The sequence below is a fragment of the Eretmochelys imbricata genome, chromosome 1, assembly GCF_965152235.1.
Source record: "Eretmochelys imbricata isolate rEreImb1 chromosome 1, rEreImb1.hap1, whole genome shotgun sequence".
In the NCBI taxonomy this organism is placed as follows: Eukaryota; Metazoa; Chordata; order Testudines; family Cheloniidae; genus Eretmochelys; species Eretmochelys imbricata.
This window is the reverse complement of record NC_135572.1, coordinates 23,155,780-23,177,123: the sequence shown is the minus strand read 5'-3', so window position 1 is coordinate 23,177,123 and position 21,344 is coordinate 23,155,780. Positions and strand designations below refer to the sequence as shown.

The window sequence follows — 21,344 nt, the reverse complement described above, 5'->3', positions numbered from 1 at the left end:
TTTTCTCAACCCTTTGTCTGTCTTGTCTGATATTTTGTGTTTGATTTTATCAAGTGGGTGGTCCTCAAGGAGAATAAGGGACCTAATTCTACTCATAAAGGGTGAACCCTTTTAGCTCATGTGCTAGTAGCCTGTGTTATCTGAATATGAAATACCATCATTCCAGTCTTAGCTCCGTAAGAGTATGTAAGAATTGTCTAAAAGTTGCTATCAAAACTTTTATACATGTGTGCCTAAAATTAGACCTGATTTTTTTGAGGTGTTTGCCACCCACAGCTCCCACTGAACTCAAGCTCAGCCCTGGGAATATCAAGCACCATAGATGACAAAATCTAGGCACCAAAGTCTGCGGCTGGTGGAAGGATTTGAATCTGTTCTTTACTATGCCTGGGTCAATTCTATCCCTGGTCAATAGTGACCAAAGACTGCTAGGCAGCCTACGTGAACTAAACTGATAGATTTTCCTGGTGGACTCTACCACAAAAACTAGTGAATTATTTTCACCTCAGCAGAGAGGCCAAGGATTCAGTAGACATGGAGTCCAAACTGCTCTGTCTTATCTCCAGGCCAAGATCAAGGCACACGAACAAAGGACACTGGGTAGACATTTGCATTGTCACAGTATAAACTGTGAAAAAAGAGAAGATTTTAGTTTTCAACGCTGTCAATCAAGCACCTTCCATGAGCAAAATTCACTTGTAAGAACAAATCTGAAATAAAATAAAAACTCAGAAACATATCACAGTTCCACATGGCATTTCTTATTGGATTGTTCCAAAAACTAGGTTGGAACTATAGATGGCTAACAGGATCTCTGAAGGAATAAAAAATTTGATGGTATAAATTAATAAGGAAAGAAGCATTCAGAATTAATGAAAGACACATTCAGATTTTGAGCAAAACCACAGCAATTTATATTCCACAAACTAGAAAGAGACAGTGTAGGCAGCCTATTTACAGGCAACCCTTTCAACTGCTACAGTCTTCTTACCTTTATCAGAGACAACCTGATCCATCCAGGAAGAAACAATGGTTTTGGAGACAGCATTCTTCTTCTTCCATGAATTTTCCTTCTGCTACTTCATCTCTTCATCAACCTGTCGAGAATATTGAACCATTTTTAGTGGATTCATGTTTTGTGCCTATCCCATTTGGCCAGTGTTTAAAATTTTTCCAACATGCCTGGGGAAACATATCTGTGGACAGACGGATTTTAGACATAATTCATTCAAGTTATATCATACAATTTCAGGTGATCATAGAATCATAGGACATTAGGGTTGGAAGGGACCTCAAGAGGTCATCTAGTCCAATCCCCTGCTCAAAGCAGGACCAACACCAACTAAATCATCCCAGCCAGGGCTTTGACAAGCCGGGCCTTAAAATCCTCTAAGGATGGAGATTCCACCACTCCCTAGGTAACCCTTTCCAGTGCTTCACCACCCTCCTAGTGAAATAGTGTTTCCTAATATTCAACCTCGACCTCCTCCACTGCAACTTGAGACCATTGCTTCTTGTTCTGTCATCTGCCACCACTGAGAACAGTCTAGCTCCATCCTCTTTGGAACCCCCCTTCAGGTAGTTGGAGGCTGCTATCAAATCCTCCCTCACTGTTCTCTTCTGCAGACTAAACAATCCCAGTTCCTTCAGCCTCTCCTCATAAGTCATGTGTTCCAGCCCCCTAATCATTTTTGTTGCCCTCCGCTGGACTCTCTCCAATTTGTCCACATCCCTTCTGTAGTGTGGGGGATCAAAACTGGATGCAATACTCCAGGTGTGGCCTCACCAGTACCAAATAGAGGGGAATAATCACTTCCCTCGATCTGCTGGCAATGTTCCTATAAACAGCCCAATATGCCATTGGCCTTCTTGGCAACAAGGGCACACTGCTAACTCATATCCAGCTTCTCGTCCACTGTAATTCCCAGGTACTTTTCTGCAGAACTGCCGCTTAGCCAGTCAGTCCCCAGCCTGGAGCGGTGCATGGGATTCTTCCTTCGTAAGTGCAGGACTCTGCACTTGTCTTTGTTGAACCTCATCAGATTTCTTTTGGCCCAATCCTCTAATTTGTCTAGGGCCCTCTGTATCCTATCCCTACCCTCCAGCGTATCTACCTCTCCTCCCAGTTTAGTGTCATCTGCAAACTTGCTCAGGGTGCATTTCATGCATCCTCCAAATCATTAATGAAGATATTGAACAAAACCGGCCCCAGGACCGACCCTTGGGGCACTCCACTTGATACTGTCTGCCAACAATTGATCACTATCCGTTGAGCCTGACGATCTAGCCAGCTTTCTATCCACCTTATAGTCCATTCATCCAGCCCATACTTCTTTAACTTGTTGGCAAAAATACTGTGGGAGATCATACCAAAAGCTTTGCTAAAGTCAAGGAATAACAAGTCCACTGCTTTCCTCTCATGCACAGAGCCAGTTATCTCATCATAGAAGGGAATTAGGTTAGTCAGGCATGACTTGCCCTTGGTGAATTCATGCTGACTGTTGCTGATCACTTTCCTCTCTTCGAAGTGCTTCAAAATTGATTCCTTGAGGACCTGCTCCAAGATTTTTCCAGGGACTGAGGTGAGGCTGACTGGCCTAGAGTTCCATGGATCCTCCTTTTCCCCCTTTTTAAAGATGGGCACTACATTAACCTTTTTTCAGTCATCCGGGACCTCCCCCGATCACCATGAGTTTTCAGAGATAATGGCCAATGGCTCTGCAATCACATCCACCAACTCCTTTAGCACTCTCGGATGCAGCGCATCCGGCCCCATGAGCTTGTGCTCGTCCAGCTTTTCTAAATAGTCCCGAACCACTTCTTTCTCCACAGAGGGCTGGTCACCTCCTCCCCATGCTGTGCTGCCCAGTGCAGTAGTCTGGGAGCTGATCTTGTTCGTGAAGACAGAGGCAAAAAAAGCATTGAGTACATTAGCTTTTTCCACATCCTCTGTCACTAGGTTGCCTCCCCCATTCAGTAAGGGGCCCACACTTTCCCTGACTTCCTTCTTGTTGCTAACATACCTGTAGAAACCCTTCTTGTTACTCTTAACATCTCTTGCTAGCTGCAACTCCAAGTGTGATTTGGCCTTCCTGATTTCACTCCTGCATGCCTGAGCAATATTTTTATACTCCTCCCTGGTCATTTGTCCAGTCTTCCACTTCTTGTAAGCTTCTTTTTTGTGTTTAAGATCAGCAAGGATTTCACTGTTAAGCCAAGCTTGTCGCCTGCCATATTTACTATTCTTTCTACTCATCAGGATGGTTTGTTCCTGCAACCTCAATAAGGATTCTTTAAAATACAGCCAGCTCTCCTGGACTCCTTTCCCCCTCATATTATTCTCCCAGGGGATCCTGCCCATCAGTTCCCTGAGGGAGTCAAAGTCTGCTTTTCTGAAGATCCCTCCTATCTCCCTGCCTTGTCCTTTTTCAGGGACTCCTCTCACAAATTGCTTCTATGGGAGAAAGTTCAGTTCCTGTTAGATCTAGGGGTTATGGGGGTTTCCATTCAATTCAAAAGGAAAAGGTTTTTATTCTCATTTTTCCTTTTACCAAAGTAAAAAGGGGGTAGGAGAGCCATTCTAGTTTTGAGACAATGTAACTCTTTTAATCTAGAAACAAAAGTTCAGAATGATGACTCTCACTACCAGTACAAATTGTAGCCTTTCAGATTGGTTTTGGCTCCAAGGGTTTTCACAGTGTCTGGCCTAAGTGGTGGTGTTCCTCAGAAGATACAACATCAAAGTAAATCCATATTTAGATGATTTGCTTCAGGGCTCTTCACAAAAGCAAGCAGCGGATCGCATCTTCTTCACTCTGAGCCTTATCTCAAACCTAGGTCTAAGAGTCAATGTGAAGAAATCAAACTTAATTCCACCTCAAAAGGTGGAATTTATAGGAGATTTGATAGATTCCAAGTCAGCCTCAGTATATCGTCCTCAAAATAGGTTTGAGAAGTTGGTGAATATCCTTCAAGTGAAAAGAAACCATATAGAAACTGTCAGTGTGTGTATGAGACTGTTAGGGCACATGGCATCATGCATGTTCGTCACTGCTCAAGCCAGATTGTGGCTTTGTCCTCTCCAACCATGACTGAAGAGTATATTGAGTCCTGTTGACCCAAAGCATGAACATGACTATCAGAGATCCTCAACAAGTTCTAATGTCTTCGATTCCAAGACAGTTAATGAAGCTCATACAAGACTCTGCTTCCATGACTGTCATTGCACCAGCATGAACCAGTCAGCACTGGTCTCCAGAGCTGATCAGGTTGTTGATCTGAAAACAAATCACCCTTCCTCTGATTCCCAACTTGATGTCACAGCACAACAAGACAATGTTTCATCTGGACTTGACATCCTTACATCTGATAGCCTGGATGTAAGCTGCTTGAATGAGACTGAAAAGTCCTGTTGTCAGGCAATTCAGGACGTTTTAATAAATAGTAGAAAACTTTCCACTAGGGCTACTTACAGCTCTAAATGGAAGAGATGGGATGCTTGGTCCTGCGATCATAATATTTTCCCTCTTTGAGACCAATATACCTCTCATAATAGAAACCTCCTCTGGTTTAAATCCTCTGGGTTATCATTTAATTCTATCAAAGTACATTTAGCTTCAATATCCCATAGTTAAAAGTTTCCTTGAGGGTCTACTTCAAGTACTTCCACGAGTAAAGGACTCACCTCCACAGGGGATCTGAATATTTTATTGTCAGGTTTAATGAAAACCCCATTTAGCTCTTAGCTGACTGTCCATTTAAGTCACCTGTCCATGAAAACAGTGGTTTTGGTAGCAATTACTTCTGCACATAGAATGGGTGAAATTAATGCATTGATGTGACGGTCTCCCTCTGCGATTTTTCTTAGGAATAAGATTTCATTAAGGCCTCATCAGAGTTTTCTGCCAAAGATGGTGTTTGAGTTTCATGTTAACCAGTCCATTTTTGCCAATATTTTGTCCAATACCTCACACTAATGGAATGGAAAGGATTCTGCATACTTTAGATGTAGCTAGAGCTTTAGCCATTATCTGATTAGAACTAAATTATTTTTGGCACAGCCTGAGAGGTTAAATGTAAACAGATTTCTCCTCAGACACTTTCAAATTGGATTTTGAGATGTATTAATTTGTGTTATCAGTTTCTAGGTTGGGATCCTCTGTCAGTATTTAGGGTGCATTCTACAAGTGCTCAAGCTTCTCACATTGCTTCTTTTAATAATGTCTCAGTTTTGAAAATATGTAAGGTGGCCACATCTGTTTATATTTTCATGAAACATTATGCAATTGGTCAGGCAACCAGGGAGGATGCAACCTTTGGGAGAGCAGTACATAGATCTGTCTTGATGTAGGGCTCACCTCCATCTGTTAACTGCTCTTCAGTTTGCAAGAGTGGAAAACTTATAGACAACCACTCAATGGAAAAAAAGAGATTACTTACCTTGTAATCAATTTATTTGAGAATGAGCTTTCGTGAGCTACAGCTCATTTCATCAGATGCATACCGTGGAAACTGCAGCAGACTTTATATATACACAGAGAATATGAAACAATACCTCCTCCCACCCCACTGGACACAAATCAGATGTCAAGAATTATAACATTCATAAACCAGTCGGAGAACACTTCAATCTCTCTGGTCACGCAATCACAGACATGAAGGTCGCTATCTTAAAACAAAAAAACTTCAAATCCAGACTCCAGCGAGAAACTGCTGAATTGGAATTCATTTGCAAATTGGATACTATTAATTTAGGCTTAAATAGAGACAGGGAGTGGCTAAGTCATTATGCAAGGTAGCCTATTTCCTCTTGTTTTTTCCTACCCCCCCCCCCCCAGATGTTCTGATTTAACTTGGATTTAAACTTGGAGAGTGGTCAGTTTGGATGAGCTATTACCAGCAGGAGAGTGAGTTTGTGTGTGTATGGGGGTGGGTTTTTGGAGGGGGGTGAGGGAGTGAGAGAACCTGGATTTGTGCAGGAAATGGCCTAACTTGATTATCATGCCCATTGTGTAAAGAGTTGTCACTTTGGATGGGCTATCACCAGCAGGAGAGTGAATTTGTGTGGGGGGGGTGGAGGGTGAGAAAACCTGGATTTGTGCTGGAAATGGCCTAACCTGATGATTACTTTAGATAAGCTATTACCAGCAGGACAGTGGGGTGGGAGGAGGTATTGTTTCATATTCTCTGTGTATATATAAAGTCTGCTGCAGTTTCCACGGTATGCATCTGATGAAGTGAGCTGTAGCTCACGAAAGCTCATGCTCAAATAAATTGGTTAGTCTCTAAGGTGCCACAAGTACTCCTTTTCTTTTTGCGAATACAGACTAACACGGCTGTTACTCTGAAACTTACCTTGTAATAACTGATGTTATTCAATGTGTTGACTGTAAGTATTCCGCGACCCATCTTCCTACCCCACTATTCTAAGTCCTTACAAGACTTCAGCCGGTGAAGAAGCTGAGAGGCAGTTGGTTCACCCTATCCCTTGATGCCCTCAGAAAGTGGGGAGTATGAGGGCATTCAGTGGCCATGGGCAGAACAACAGGTCACTGATATTGTTAGTGTTGTTGTTATTGCATTGTACCGTGTATGAAAACTACTTATGAGTGTTGATGTATCTCGCATTGCTGTAAATACTGTAGATTTAAATAATTTCAGCAGTATCGGATCTGCATAGAATCTTTCAAATTTCGCTGGAATGTTTTGGGTCATATTTTTTAAATGTATATTTTGAGTAATATAGGAAGAAGAGTCTGTTGACGCGTCACACTACCCCTGTAGCAAACCAACTGCTGTGGATGATGAGATGATCCCAAATGAGAGAGTTATTTAGGGGCTAATCTGAAAGGTATTAGACTTTTCTTTAAAAATCCTTAATTGAAAGTAATACGAAGTACCAAGATAAAGCTAGAAAGAAAAAATAGATGCAGGGTGTAGCCTGTACAGCTGATTTTTCTGCTTTTCCATTGAAACAGGAAACTGGGCACTTCTTACCTTGGGGGTGTGTGTTTTGTTTTGTCTTGTCATGAGTTTCCCCTGGAACTGGGGAGGAGGTGGGGGGAGGCAACAGAATTTGCTGTAGTTGTGATTATTGCTGATATAAGGGAACTATTTCTTATAAGCTTACACAGCAACCCAGTTGGTGGGAATGTAGCATTGCCAAAAATGAACGGAGAGTTCCGAGACGGTAGATCTGGGTGTGGAAAAGCACTTCATGTTCATCAGTGTATTTTAGCATCTGCTTAATTTCTCGTATGGGGTTCTGAATTCTTTGGCCTTCCTCCCCTCACTCATTTTAAATGAGTCTGTGACCCACAATTCTCTGCTACAGTTATAGTGTGAGATAATGTGAGCACATCACCACAAATCCTTGCTTCCAATGGAAAACCCAGTCCGTGGAGAAAGAAAATATTTATTTTGCCTATGCTTATCTGAAAGGAAATGTACCGTATATACTCGTTCATAAGCCACATTTTTTTAGTAAAAAAGGGAAGCATCAGAGAAGGGGGTCAGCTTATGAATGGGTATAGAGAGGGAGAGGTGGGACATCCCCCTACCCCTAACAGAGGGGGCAAGGAGAGGCAGCACAGTCAGCAGAGCCAGAAGGGAAGAGGCGGGACCAGAGTCTCTCCGCTTCTGGCCACGCTGCTCTCCCCCCCAGCCTCCGAAGCAGCTGCAGCTCCGGGGCTGGCCGGTTGTGGCCGTGCCACTTGGTCCTGCCTGCCAAAGCAAGCTGTGGCCACGCCGCCCGGCCTGCCTGCCAGAGCACACTGCGACCATGCTGCTCAGCCCTGCCCACTGGAACATGTTGTGGCCGTGCCGCCCGGTCTGGCCCACTGGAGGCATCCTCCCCTGGCCTGCCCCAGCTAAGGTGGGAAGGGATGGGATGGGGAGAGTGTGGGGGGTGGTCCTGGGCTAAGGGTGGGGTCATGTGGGGGATGGTCACAGGGGTTGCTCCCCTGACCCCCAGCTTCTCCCCTCCCCCAAATTTCCCCACCAGTTGCTGTCCCGGCCCGTCAGGGTAAGCAGCTGGTGGGCTGGGACACTTTGTTTACTTAGGTTTACCTCCGTGCCCGCGGACGCTTGAGGTAAATAAACCGTCTTGGCCTGCCAGCGGCTTATCCTGATGGCCCAGCAGCCAAAGTTTGCCAACCCCTGAATTATAGGGTTGGCTTAAGAATGGGTCATAGAAATTTTCCATTTTTACTTATGCAATTTGGGGGGGTCAGTTTATAAATGAACTGGTTTATGATCGAGTATATACGGTAATTAAAGAAGCATGAAGTACTTTAGCCTCTAAAAACCACAAAAATCTTGCAGCACAATAGAATGTAATTACTCTTAGGCGTGGAGATGGTAACTTATATTTTGGTGACAAGAGAGGAAGGATAGGCCAGTGGTTAGGGAGTCAGCATGGGACATGGGAAAGCTGGGTTTAATTCCTTGCTCCACCATGGCTTTCCTCTGTGACCCTGGGCAAGTCATTTAGCTTCTATGTGCCTCAGTTCCTCCTCTATAGAATGGAATAGTAACACTTTCTTACCTCTCAGGGATTTTGTGAAGATAACTGCCTTAAAAACTGAGCAGTTCATATACTGTGCTAATGGGAACACATAAGTTTCTAGAGAGAGGTCCCCATCTGGTAAAATAAAAATTTAAATTGCTGTTTAGCTATGGCAGTAATAGGCTTGCCTTCAGTGACAACCCTCATTAAAAGACACAAGTTCACCCTGGTTTTAATCTCTATTTTCATTACCTTGATGTAGCGCGGTGGTCACCCCGCTCCGGCCCTGAAGGGGTTAAAACAGCCCTGGGGAGCCAATAGTAAAAGCACCCCTGGAAAGGGCTGTGGCTGGGGAAAAGGAGTTAAAACAGCCCAGCTCGGCTGATTGGAGGAGCAGCCACAGCTGTGGCCAGCTCAATCCAAGCCCCGCTGGCCCTTATTAGAGGGCTGGGGACCAGGAGCTGGAGGAGTCTCACTCTAGCCTAGGAGTTGGAAGGGCTGAGCTGAGCTGAGGAAAAGGGCAAAAGAAGCTGGGGAGCTCCAGCCTGGTGACCCCCCAGGCTGCAGGCCTACAAAAGGTACTGGGGCTGCAGAGAGGCAGTCCGGGGATAGGCAAAGGCAGCAGGTCCTACCCCCCTTGACAGTGATGAGGGGCTATTACAGACTGCAGTCTACCCCAGTGAGCGGGGGCTAGATGATGACTAGCAGTAGCCACTGAGGCAAGGTGGGTTTAGAGTGTTGGGGGCTTCCTCTGCAAGGGGAGACCCAGAGCATGGGTACTGTGGAAGGCAGAACCCTGAGGTAAAGGGCACCAGGGTCTGGGAGGGACATGGGGCCAGTGGCAGGTGAGACACTGGCCAGAAGGAGGGTGCTCTGAGGCTGGAAAGAGCTAATTCCCAGACAACCAGCAGGAGGTGCTGTGCCAGTGAGTCTTCGTTTTGCTACAATTTTACTTATCTTTATTCAGTAAGTGTTTCAGCCTTTATGAGAGAGAAAATTGAGGTGAAAGAAAGGAATTCACTGCTGTCAATCTTGCATATGAGCTGGGTAGCCATAAGTTTGATTGTCCCTGTAGCACAGCATGAAAAGACTATGTGTGCATAGGGTACATCATGGAGCCAATTCTTGCAACATATTGAATTGGAACCACTCACAATGAATGTGGAAAGTTGATCATCATAAATTGATCTCACACATACAAAATCCACGTTCAGCTCAGCAATGAACTAACATCTGCTCTGAAGTTGTCTCCATAGAGTCTTGCTCTTAAAGTTAATTTAATTCCTGTTGCTGTTTGCATTTCTGATGTTTAAAAAAACATTTTGCAAAGGAATCCAATTACAATATATGAAATGTATGCTCCTATTTCCCACTTGTTTCAGGAATGCTTGCCATCCTTGCACTCAGCTATTACAAACATTGAACTTACTTCTTTGTCCTTAGTCTAAGTGCCTACTTGTTAAAGTTTGCCATACTAAAACCCTTATTTAAGAATTCTTCTGCCTAGAATATTTATCAAACCATTAGTTTATTTTGTCAGTAGCTTGTCTGAAAAACACAGAACCATCTATATATGTTTATGAAATTTCAGTAGGTTTTCTTATTTCATTTTTGTAACTCTCTAGAAACAACTTTCATTCCTGTGGCTGGAGCTACTGGGAACTAAATCCGGTTCTATTTCAGCAATTACACTTAATCTGTTAGAGCAGGGGTCTCAAACTCAATTTACCACAGTGCCAGTCCTCAAATCCTGTCACTGAAGATGGTGTTCAGAAAAGAAAACTTTTATATTGTATTTTTTATTATTCCTAACAAATTTGAAATAAAACTGGCATACAACTTCATACAATTCTTCACCTTCCAGAGAGTTTTTAGTGTTTGCCAGACACCTGGCAATGCTTCAGTTCTGTCAGTTTGTTGATGTTTGGCCTCAGTGACTGAGCAGTCAAAACCTTCAGGACTGCAGCAAGGTGTGCATCAGATAGTTATGGTCAGTATTTTGACTTGTTTATATTCATTGCAGAAAAAAGTGACGCTGCCTCTGCCTGGTAACTAATGATGGTATCTGTCTCTCTCAGCCAATGGGAGCTGTGTGGGGCGGCGCCTGCAGCAGACATTGCAGGCAGCATGGCTGCATGTGTCTCCCCTCCACGGGCCACAGTGGGGAGGTTCTCGGGCCGCAGATGGCCCATGGGCTGGGACTTTGAGACCCCTGTGTTAGTTGTTAGATTAGACTATTCATAATATTTCATTAGGTTCAAAACATGCAGTTTTGTATGTCTTTTCTTTACTAAATTTAACTCAAGCAGCATATATTTGTCTGATCAAACACAGCGCAGATCTGTGTATAGATTTGTCAGCACCACCAGTTGGCTTGTAATACAATTTAACACAATGATCTCCTGCAGAAGGAAGCAATTGGGGAGGGGAGGGGCTATACAAAATATTCAGTATTTTAGTTCTGTTTAACTCTTTTGAACTCGGGATTTGTAGCTTCCATCATTTAATGTCCATTTATGTGTGATCATTCTGAATCCTGGCTTCACAAGATTATGTGTTGTAGTATACTCTATGTAATAATATACAGATGTGCTTTATTCAGAGAGATGATTTTATATGCCTGCATCTGTCTTCTCACATTGCTTGGCTAAGGTTCAGAAATTGGTATCTGCAAGCTTATTTTTTATTAAATCCTGATGTATTAGTTGGAAACAAATATCTTAACCATACTCTACATTTGAGTCTCTCTGTTTTTGGTATTTGTTCTATAGCTTGCCAATACCTGGGTCCCAGAACTTTTGTCAGTGTCATTTTAGTGCTGTTTTGAATATGTTTTAACGTAATCAGATAAGTGATTCAGTTTTAAAGCAATTATTTGCTCATATGTGCCATACTGAGGACTGGATTGCTGCATATCACAATGTTCTGGCCTTCCTAACTCCAATTTCCTAGGGAAAAAGGATGGTCTTTTCCTGGAGGCCTAATGTTGAGAGTCAGGAGCCCTAAGCTTTATTTCTACCTCAGACATGCATTCTGTGTGTCCGTGGGCAAATTGCTTAGGGATACATTTTTCAGCTCCTATCATCAATTTGGGCATGTGCTAATTTACACACATACTTTCTCTCATCCTTTGCCGTTATAGACACCAGTACACGCATTTGAACAATCCTAACACCTGTTTGTGTGCTCCGACACATAGAGTCTGATTCTCTGCTTAAATCAGTGAAATTTCATTGACTTCACTGGAGTTATTCCAGATTTATATAGGTGTAACTGAGAGCAGAATTTGGCTTAGTATCAAAGAAACTAGCAACATCTCTAGCTCAGATCACATGTACCAGAGCATGTTTGTTTCACATTTATATAATATGCCTATATAAAATAACTCTAGGCAGTCTTCTTATTTGGGATTTGTTATTACATCTGCAAGGGATTATGAGCTGGCCAAAACAGCTACCTAGGACCAGAAACAACAGTTTTCCCCAATGAAAAAATGTGTTTGCATATTAACAACAAGCATACAGAATTAGCCATACTTTTAATTAAGCAGTTGGTCCCCATTGTGACAGGCTCTGTGGTCAGACTATTGAATGAGTTTTATTTCAGATATAGGACATCATCAAGGTCAATAAAATGAGGTGGTAGAAGCAGCAATAGTACCGAAGATACCGCTATGAAAACATCATTTAAAAAGGATCTAATCATTTTAACATATTAAATTATATTTCTTTTTCAAAATAATGCATTTAAACAAGGGCTGTTGGCACTGCAAAATAATTTGATTGGAAAAAAATCATATACTTTAAAATATGTGAATATCCCAGCAGGCTTCTAGCATGAGTTGGTGTTTGCTTCAAAATACATGTGATTTATTCATAGGTTCTAATAACATTCTGGGAATTTATATTTTATCCACTTGCAAAAACAATCATACTCTGTATTAAAAATTATTTCTCTGCTCTCTGAGACTGTAAAAGTTCTGTAAAATGGATATTCAGTGTTGGGTCTGGTCTTCCTCAGGTTTTATTTTAAAAATATTTCAGAGCAATTTGTCTCACTTAAATAGCTATGGCTCTGATCATTTACAAATCTGAGCAGCTAGGCAAGAGAATTCATTGCCCTCCAAATTCAAAGGACCCAGCGCTCCACAGAGAGGTTTGAGGAGCCCATACATATATCTTTAAACTACCAACGTTTCTCTATTAAAATGCTTCCTAAATAGTTCCCAGGAATAGAAAAGAAATCACCTGTAAGCTCTGAAACATTCAAAGATCATCAAGGGAGTGATCTCTCAGATAGGTTCATATGTCTCTGCTCAAGAAGACAAATGTATAGATAGGAGAAATGATCTTCACTCCTTTGTTTAGCTTCTTTACAAATTAGGACAACTACACAAAGGATGTAGCACACAGTAGCCAAAACCCCAAAAGTAACAACCAAGGAAAATAAATTGTAGGGAAACTGTCAATTTGAAAATCACATTTCTCTCTCCTCATTTCACATCTATTATATAGTAAGAAGTTAGCTATATATATACATTCTGTTTTTTTCAATTTGTATACAGTGTGCATTTGACACCACTTAGCTTATAGTTTGCCTTGCTGCTGCCCTGTATAGCTCGTTCTGGTGAAATTTAGCTCTGTTTAGAGAACCAATACAGGCATATGCACCACTTAGTTAAGATCTCCACTATTGGGATGAATTTCATCCATTAGCCAGTTTCTCCCTTGTTGAAAAGTCCCTTCAAAACAACTCTCCTATCTGGCATGACAAATGTAGTCTTGGCCCGCTTAGACCCATTTGAAATTCTGCTGCAGAGATCATTTTCCTAGCTCATCACTTTGAACACATTGCCTGCCTCTTTGCATCTCTCCACTGGCTCCCCCTTCTCCACCATCTCATTTAATTCATCTTTGCTTTTAAGGCCCTTCATGGCCTATCCCATAATTTCTATCTCAAAATATATTTGGATAACATTTGGTGGTACGACCACATCTTTAATACTGCCTGTAGTTCTGGCTGCCTATCTCTAACCTACCTGTCTTCTCCAACATTATCAAAAGGTTGACTCCACCTCTGCTCTGCCAGTGAAGCCAGTGGCTTTTGTTGGCACTTTATCTTGGACATTTCATCATGGCAAACTTTTAAGACCCAATTATTAAACACTAAATTTATATTTTAGGTTTCCTATTTAAAAAAAAAAAGTACCTCAACTAATGGAGGATGCCATGCCCAACTAAATACACAACTATTTATGTGCTGCATCTTGTTTATTAGAACAACATAAATGTGTATCACATGGACTTTAATGTCAGAAAGGACCATTGTGATCATCAAGTCTGACCTCCTGCACTGAGATCAATGGAACTACACTGACTTACACTAGCAGAGGATCTGGCCCATAATTTTTATACCAAAAGATATTTGGAGAAAATTATTTGGTGGTACGCCCACACCTTGAACACTGCCTGTAGTTCTGGTTGCCCTTTCTGAAAAAAAGAGAATTTAAAATTGGAAAAGGTACAGAGAAGGACAACGAACATGATTGGGGAATGGAACAGCTTCCATATGAGGAGAGAGTTTAAAAAAAAAAACCAAAAACCTGGGACTGTTCAACTTTGAAAAGAGGGCAGATACGGTAGAGAGCTATGATATAGAAAATGTAAATAGGGAAGTGTTAATTACCGTGTCACAACACAAGAACGAGGGGTCATTGGATGAAATTAATAGGCAGCAGATTTAAATAAACAAAAAGAAGCACTTCACACAACATGGAATCATAGAATATCAGGGTTGGAAGGGACCTCAGGCGGCCATCTAGTCCAATCCCCTGGTCAAAGCAGGACCAATCCCCAACTAAATCATCCCAACCAGGGCTTTGTCAAGCCTGACCTTAACCTCAAAGGAAGGAGACTCCACCACCTCCATAGGTAATGCATTCCAGTGCTTCACCACCCTCTTAGTGAAAGTTTTTCCAAATATCCAACCTAAACCTCCCCCACTGCAACCTGAGACCATTACTCCTTGTTCCTCATCTGCTACCACTGAGAACAGTCTAGATCCATCCTCTTTGGAACCCCCTTTCAGGTAGCTGAAAGCAGCTATCAAATCCCCCCTCATTCTTCTCTTCCGCAGACTAAACAATCCCAGTTCCTTCTGCCTCTCCTCATAAGTAATGTGTTCCAGTCCCCTAATCATTTTTGTTGCCCTCCGCTGGACGCTTTCCAGTTTTTCCACATACTTCTTGTAGTGTGGGGCCCAAAACTGGGCACAGTACTCCAGATGAGGCCTCACCAATGCCGACTAGAGGGGAATGATCATGTCCCTCGATCTGCTGGCAATGCCTCACTTATACAGCCCAAAATGCTGTTAGCCTTCTTGGCAACACTGACTCATATCCAGCTTCTCGTTCACTGTAACCCCTAGGTCCTTTTCAGCAGAACTGCTGCCTAACCATTCGGTCCCTAGGCTGTAGCGGTGCATGGGATTCTTCCGTCCTAAGTGCAGGACTCTGCACTTGTCCTTGTTGAACCTCATCAGATTTCTTTTGGCCCAATCCTCTAATTTGTCTAGGTCCCTCTGTATCCTATCCCTCCCCTCCAGCGTATCTACCACTCCTCCCAGTTTAGTATCGTCCGCAAATTTGCTGAGAGTGCAATCCACACCGTCCTCCAGATCATTTATGAAGATATTGAACAAAACCGGCCCCAGGACCGACCCCTGGGGCACTCCACTTGACACCGGCTGCCAACTAGACATGGAGCCATTGATCACTACCCGTTGAGCCCGACAATCTAGCCAGCTTTCTACCCACCTTATAGTGCATTCATCCAGCCCATACTTCTTTAACTTGCTGACAAGAATACTGTGGGAGACCGTGTCAAAAGCTTTGCTAAAGTCAAGAAACAATACATCCACTGCTTTCCCTTCATCCACAGAACCAGTAATCTCATGATAAAAGGCGATTAGATTAGTCAGGCATGACCTTCCCTTGGTGAATCCATGCTGGCTGTTCCTGATCACTTTCCTCTCATGCAAGTGCTTCAGGATTGATTCTTTGAGGACCTGCTCCATGATTTTTCCAGGGACTGAGGTGAGGCTGACTGGCCTGTAGTTCCCAGGATCCTCCTTCTTCACTTTTTTAAAGATTGGCACTACATTAGCCTTTTTCCAGTCATCCGGGACTTCCCCCATTCGCCACGAGTTTTCAAAGATAATGGCCAATGGCTCTGCAATCACAGCCGCCAATTCCTTCAGCACTCTCGGATGCAACTCGTCCGGCCCCATGGACTTGTGCACGTCCAGCTTTTCTAAATAGTCCCTAACCACCTCTATCTCCACAGAGGGCTGGCCATCTCTTCCCCATTTTGTGATGCCCAGCGCAGCAGTCTGGGAGCTGACCTTGTTAGTGAAGACAGAGGCAAAAAAAGCATTGAGTACATTAGCTTTTTCCACATCCTCTGTCACTAGGTTGTCTCCCTCATTCAGTAAGGGGCCCACACTTTCCTTGGCTTTCTTCTTGTTGCCAACATACCTGAAGAAACCCTTCTTGTTACTCTTGACATCTCTTGCTAGCTGCAGCTCCAGGTGCGATTTGGCCCTTCTGATATCATTCCTACATGCCCAAGCAATATTTTTATACTCTTCCCTGGTCATATGTCCAACCTTCCACTTCTTGTAAGCTTCTTTTTTATGTTTAAGATCCGCTAGGATTTCACCATTAAGCCAAGCCGGTCGCCTGCCATATTTACTATTCTTTCGACTCATCGGGATGGTTTGTCCCTGTAACCTCAACAGGGATTCCTTGAAATACAGCCAGCTCTCCTGGACTCCTTTCCCCTTCAAGTTAGTCCCCCAGGGGATCCTGGCCATCCGTTCCCTGAGGGAGTCGAAGTCTGCTTTCCTGAAGTCCAGGGTCCGTATCCTGCTGCTTACCTTTCTTCCCTGCGTCAGGATCCTGAACTCAACCAACTCATGGTCACTGCCTCCCAGATTCCCATCCACTTTTGCTTCCCCCACTAATTCTACCCGGTTTGTGAGCAGCAGGTCAAGAAAAGCGCCCCCCCTAGTTGGCTCTTCTAGCACTTGCGCCAGGAAATTGTCCCCTGCGCTTTCCAAAAACTTCCTGGATTGTCTATGCACCGCTGTATTGCTCTCCCAGCAGATATCAGGAAAATTAAAGTCACCCATGAGAATCAGGGCATGCGATCTAGTAGCTTCCGTGAGCTGCCGGAAGAAAGCCTCATCTACCTCATCCCCCTGGTCCGGTGGTCTATAGCAGACTCCCACCACTACATCACTCTTGTTGCACACACTTCTAAACTTAATCCAGAGACACTCAGGTTTTTCTACAGTTTCGTACCGGCGCTCTGAGCAGTCATACTGCTCCCTTACATACAGTGCTACTCCCCCACCTTTTCTGCCCTGCCTGTCCTTCCTGAACAGTTTATAACCATCCATGACAGTACTCCAGTCTTGTGAGTTATCCTACCAAGTCTCTGTTATTCCAATCACGTCATAGTTCCTTGACATCACCAGGACCTCCAGTTCTCCCTGCTTGTTTCCAAGGCTTTGTGCATTCGTATATAAGCACTTGAGATAACCTGTTGATCGCCCCTCATTCCCAGTATGAGGCAGGAGCCCTCCCCTCACAGACATTCCTGCCTGTGCTTCCTCCCGGTATCCCGCTTTCCCACTTACCTCAGGGCTTTGGTCTCCTTCCCCCGGTGAACCTAGTTTAGAATCATAGAATCATAGAATATCAGGGTTGGAAGGGACCCCTGAAGGTCATCTAGTCCAACCCCCTGCTCGAAGCAGGACCAATTCCCAGTTAAATCATCCCAGCCAGGGCTTTGTCAAGCCTGACCTTAAAAACTTCCAAGGAAGGAGATTCCACCACCTCCCTAGGCAACGCATTCCAGTGTTTCACCACCCTCTTAGTGAAAAAGTTTTTCCTAATATCCAATCTAAACCTCCCCCACTGCAACTTGAGGCCATTACTCCTCGTTCTGTCATCTGCTACCATTGAGAACAGTCTAGAGCCATCCTCTTTGGAACCCCCTTTCAGGTAGTTGAAAGCAGCTATCAAATCCCCCCTCATTCTTCTCTTCTGCAGGCTAAACAATCCCAGCTCCCTCAGCCTCTCTTCATAAGTCATGTGTTCTAGACCCCTAATCATTTTTGTTGCCCTTCGCTGGACTCTCTCCAATTTATCCACATCCTTCTTGTAGTGTGGGGCCCAAAACTGGACACAGTACTCCAGATGAGGCCTCACCAATGTCGAATAGAGGGGGACGATCACGTCCCTCGATCTGCTGGCAATGCCCCTACTTATACATCCCAAAATGCCATTGGCCTTCTTGGCAACAAGGGCACACTGCTGACTCATATCCAGCTTCTCGTCCACTGTCACCCCTAGGTCCTTTTCCGCAGAACTGCTGCCTAGCCATTCGGTCCCTAGTCTGTAGTGGTGCATTGGATTCTTCCGTCCTAAGTGCAGGACCCTGCACTTATCCTTATTGAACCTCATCAGATTTCTTTTGGCCCAATCCTCCAATTTGTCTAGGTCCTTCTGTATCCTATCCCTCCCCTCCAGCGTATCTACCACTCCTCCCAGTTTAGTATCGTCCGCAAATTTGCTGAGAGTGCAATCCACACCATCCTCCAGATCATTTATGAAGATATTGAACAAAACCGGCCCCAGGACCGACCCCTGGGGCACTCCACTTGACACCGGCTGCCAACTAGACATGGAGCCATTGATCACTACCCGTTGAGCCCGACAATCTAGCCAGCTTTCTACCCACCCTATAGTGCATTCATCCAGCCCATACTTCCTTAACTTGCTGATAAGAATACTGTGGGAGACCGTGTCAAAAGCTTTGCTAAAGTCAAGAAACAATACATCCACTGCTTTCCCTTCATCCACAGAACCAGTAATCTCATGATAAAAGGCGATTAGATTAGTCAGGCATGACCTTCCCTTGGTGAATCCATGCTGGCTGTTCCTGATCACTTTCCTCTCATGCAAGTACTTCAAGATTGATTCTTTGAGGACCTGCTCCATGATTTTTCCAGGGACTGAGGTGAGGCTGACTGGCCTGTAGTTCCCAGGATCCTCCTTCTTCCCTTTTTTAAAGATTGGCACTACATTAGCCTTTTTCCAGTCATCCGGGACTTCCCCGGTTCGCCACGAGTTTTCAAAGATAATGGCCAATGGCTCTGCAATCACAGCCGCCAATTCCTTCAGCACTCTCGGATGCAACTCGTCCGGCCCCATGGACTTGTGCACGTCCAGCTTTTCTAAATAGTCCCTAACCACCTCTATCTCCACAGAGGGCTGGCCATCTCTTCCCCATTTTGTGATGCCCAGCGCAGCAGTCTGGGAGCTGACCTTGTTAGTGAAAACAGAGGCAAAAAAAGCATTGAGTACATTAGCTTTTTCCACATCCTCTGTCACTAGGTTGCCTCCCTCATTCAGTAAGGGGCCCACACTTTCCTTGGCTTTCTTCTTGTTGCCAACATACCTGAAGAAACCCTTCTTGTTACTCTTGACATCTCTCGCTAGCTGCAGCTCCAGGTGCAATTTGGCCCTCCTGATTTCATTCCTACATGCCCGAGCAATATTTTTATACTCTTCCCTGGTCATATGTCCAACCTTCCACTTCTTGTAAGCTTCTTTTTTATGTTTAAGATCCGCTAGGATTTCACCGTTAAGCCAAGCCGGTCGCCTGCCATATTTACTATTCTTTCGACTCATCGGGATGGTTTGTCCCTGTAACCTCAACAGGGATTCCTTGAAATACAGCCAGCTCTCCTGGACTCCTTTCCCCTTCAAGTTAGTCCCCCAGGGGATCCTGGCCATCCGTTCCCTGAGGGAGTCGAAGTCTGCTTTCCTGAAGTCCAGGGTCCGTATCCTGCTGCTTACCTTTCTTCCCTGCGTCAGGATCCTGAACTCAACCAACTCATGGTCACTGCCTCCCAGATTCCCATCCACTTTTGCTTCCCCCACTAATTCTACCTGGTTTGTGAGCAGCAGGTCAAGAAAAGCGCCCCCCCTAGTTGGCTCCTCTAGCACTTGCACCAGGAAATTGTCCCCTACGCTTTCCAAAAACTTCCTGGATTGTCTATGCACCGCAGTATTGCTCTCCCAGCAGATATCAGGAAAATTAAAGTCACCCATGAGAATCAGGGCATGCGATCTAGTAGCTTCCGTGAGCTGCCAGAAGAAAGCCTCATCTACCTCATCCCCCTGGTCCGGTGGTCTATAGCAGACTCCCACCACTACATCACTCTTGTTGCACACACTTCTAAACTTAATCCAGAGACACTCAGGTTTTTCTACAGTTTCGTACCGGAGCTCTGAGCAGTCATACTGCTCCCTTACATACAGTGCTACTCCCCCACCTTTTCTGCCCTGCCTGTCCTTCCTGAACAGTTTATAACCATCCATGACAGTACTCCAGTCATGTGAGTTATCCCACCAAGTCTCTGTGATTCCAATCACATCATAGTTCCTTGACATCACCAGGACCTCCAGTTCTCCCTGCTTGTTTCCAAGGCTTTGTGCATTCGTATATAAGCACTTGAGATAACCTGTTGATCGCCCCTCATTCCCAGTATGAGGCAGGAGCCCTCCCCTCACAGACATTTCTGCCTGTGCTTCCTCCCGGTATCCCTCTTTCCCACTTACCTCAGGGCTTTGGTCTCCTTCCCCCGGTGAACCTAGTTTAAAGCCCTCCTCACTAGGTTAGCCAGCCTGCTGGCAAAGATGCTCTTCCCTCTCTTCGTAAGATGGAGCCCGTCTCTGCCCAGCACTCCTCCTTCATGGAACACCATCCCATGGTCAAAGAATCCAAAGCCTTCTCTCTGACACCACCTGCGTAGCCATTCATTGACTTCGATGGTCCCTACCCAGGCCTTTTCCTTCCACGGGAAAGATGGACGAGAACACCACTTGCGCCTCCAACTCCTTTATCCTTCTTCCCAGAGCCACGTAGTCCGCAGTGATCCGCTCAAGGTCATTCTTGGCAGTATCATTGGTGCCCACGTGGAGAAGCAGGAAGGGGCAGCGATCCGAGGGCTTGATGAGTCTCGGCAGTCTCTCCATCACATCGCGAATCCAAGCTCCTGGCAAGCAGCAGACTTCTCGGTTTTCCTGGTCAGGGCAGCAGATAGATGACTCAGTCCCCCGGAGGAGAGAGTCCCCGACCACCACCACCCGCCTTCTCCTCTTGGGAGTGGTGGTCGTGGAACCCCCAACCTCAGGACATCGCATCTCATGCCTTCCAACCAGCGGAGTCTCCTTCTGCTTTCTCGCCCCAGACATATCATCTGGTCCACTCTCCGCAACGGTACCTGTGGAGAGAACATGAAAGCGGTTAGTTACCTGTGTCTGTGTTACTGGAACCCGGACATTCCGCTTACCTCTTCTGGAGGTCACATGTTGCCAAGCTTCTTCACTGGCCTCTTGGCTCCTCTGTGCAACCTGCTCTATATCTTTAGAGCATTCATCCATACTTCTTTAACTTGCTGGCAAGAATACTGTGGGAAACCGTATCAAAAGTTTTGCTAAAGTCAAGGAATAACATGTCCACTGCTTTCCCCTCATCCACAGAGCCAGTTATCTCATTATAGAAGGCAATTAGATTAGTCAGCATGACTTGACCTTGGTGAATCCATGCTGACTGTTCTTGATCACTTTCCTCTCCTCTAAGTGCTTCAGAATTGATTCCTTGAGGACCTGCTTCATGACATACAGATAACTGGGTTCAAAAAAGAATGAAATAAGTTCATGGAAGATAGGTCCATCAATGGCTATTAGCCAGGATGGTCCAGG

At 44.6% G+C, this 21,344-nt stretch overlaps 1 protein-coding gene across 1 annotated transcript in view; it reads left to right on the top strand.

Moving 5' to 3' along the window:
* The window catches only part of DLG2 (discs large MAGUK scaffold protein 2), a 1,498,860-nt gene that overhangs the window by 196,712 nt on the left and 1,280,804 nt on the right, over nt 1-21,344 (top strand). The gene's annotated exons all lie outside the window — the stretch shown is intronic.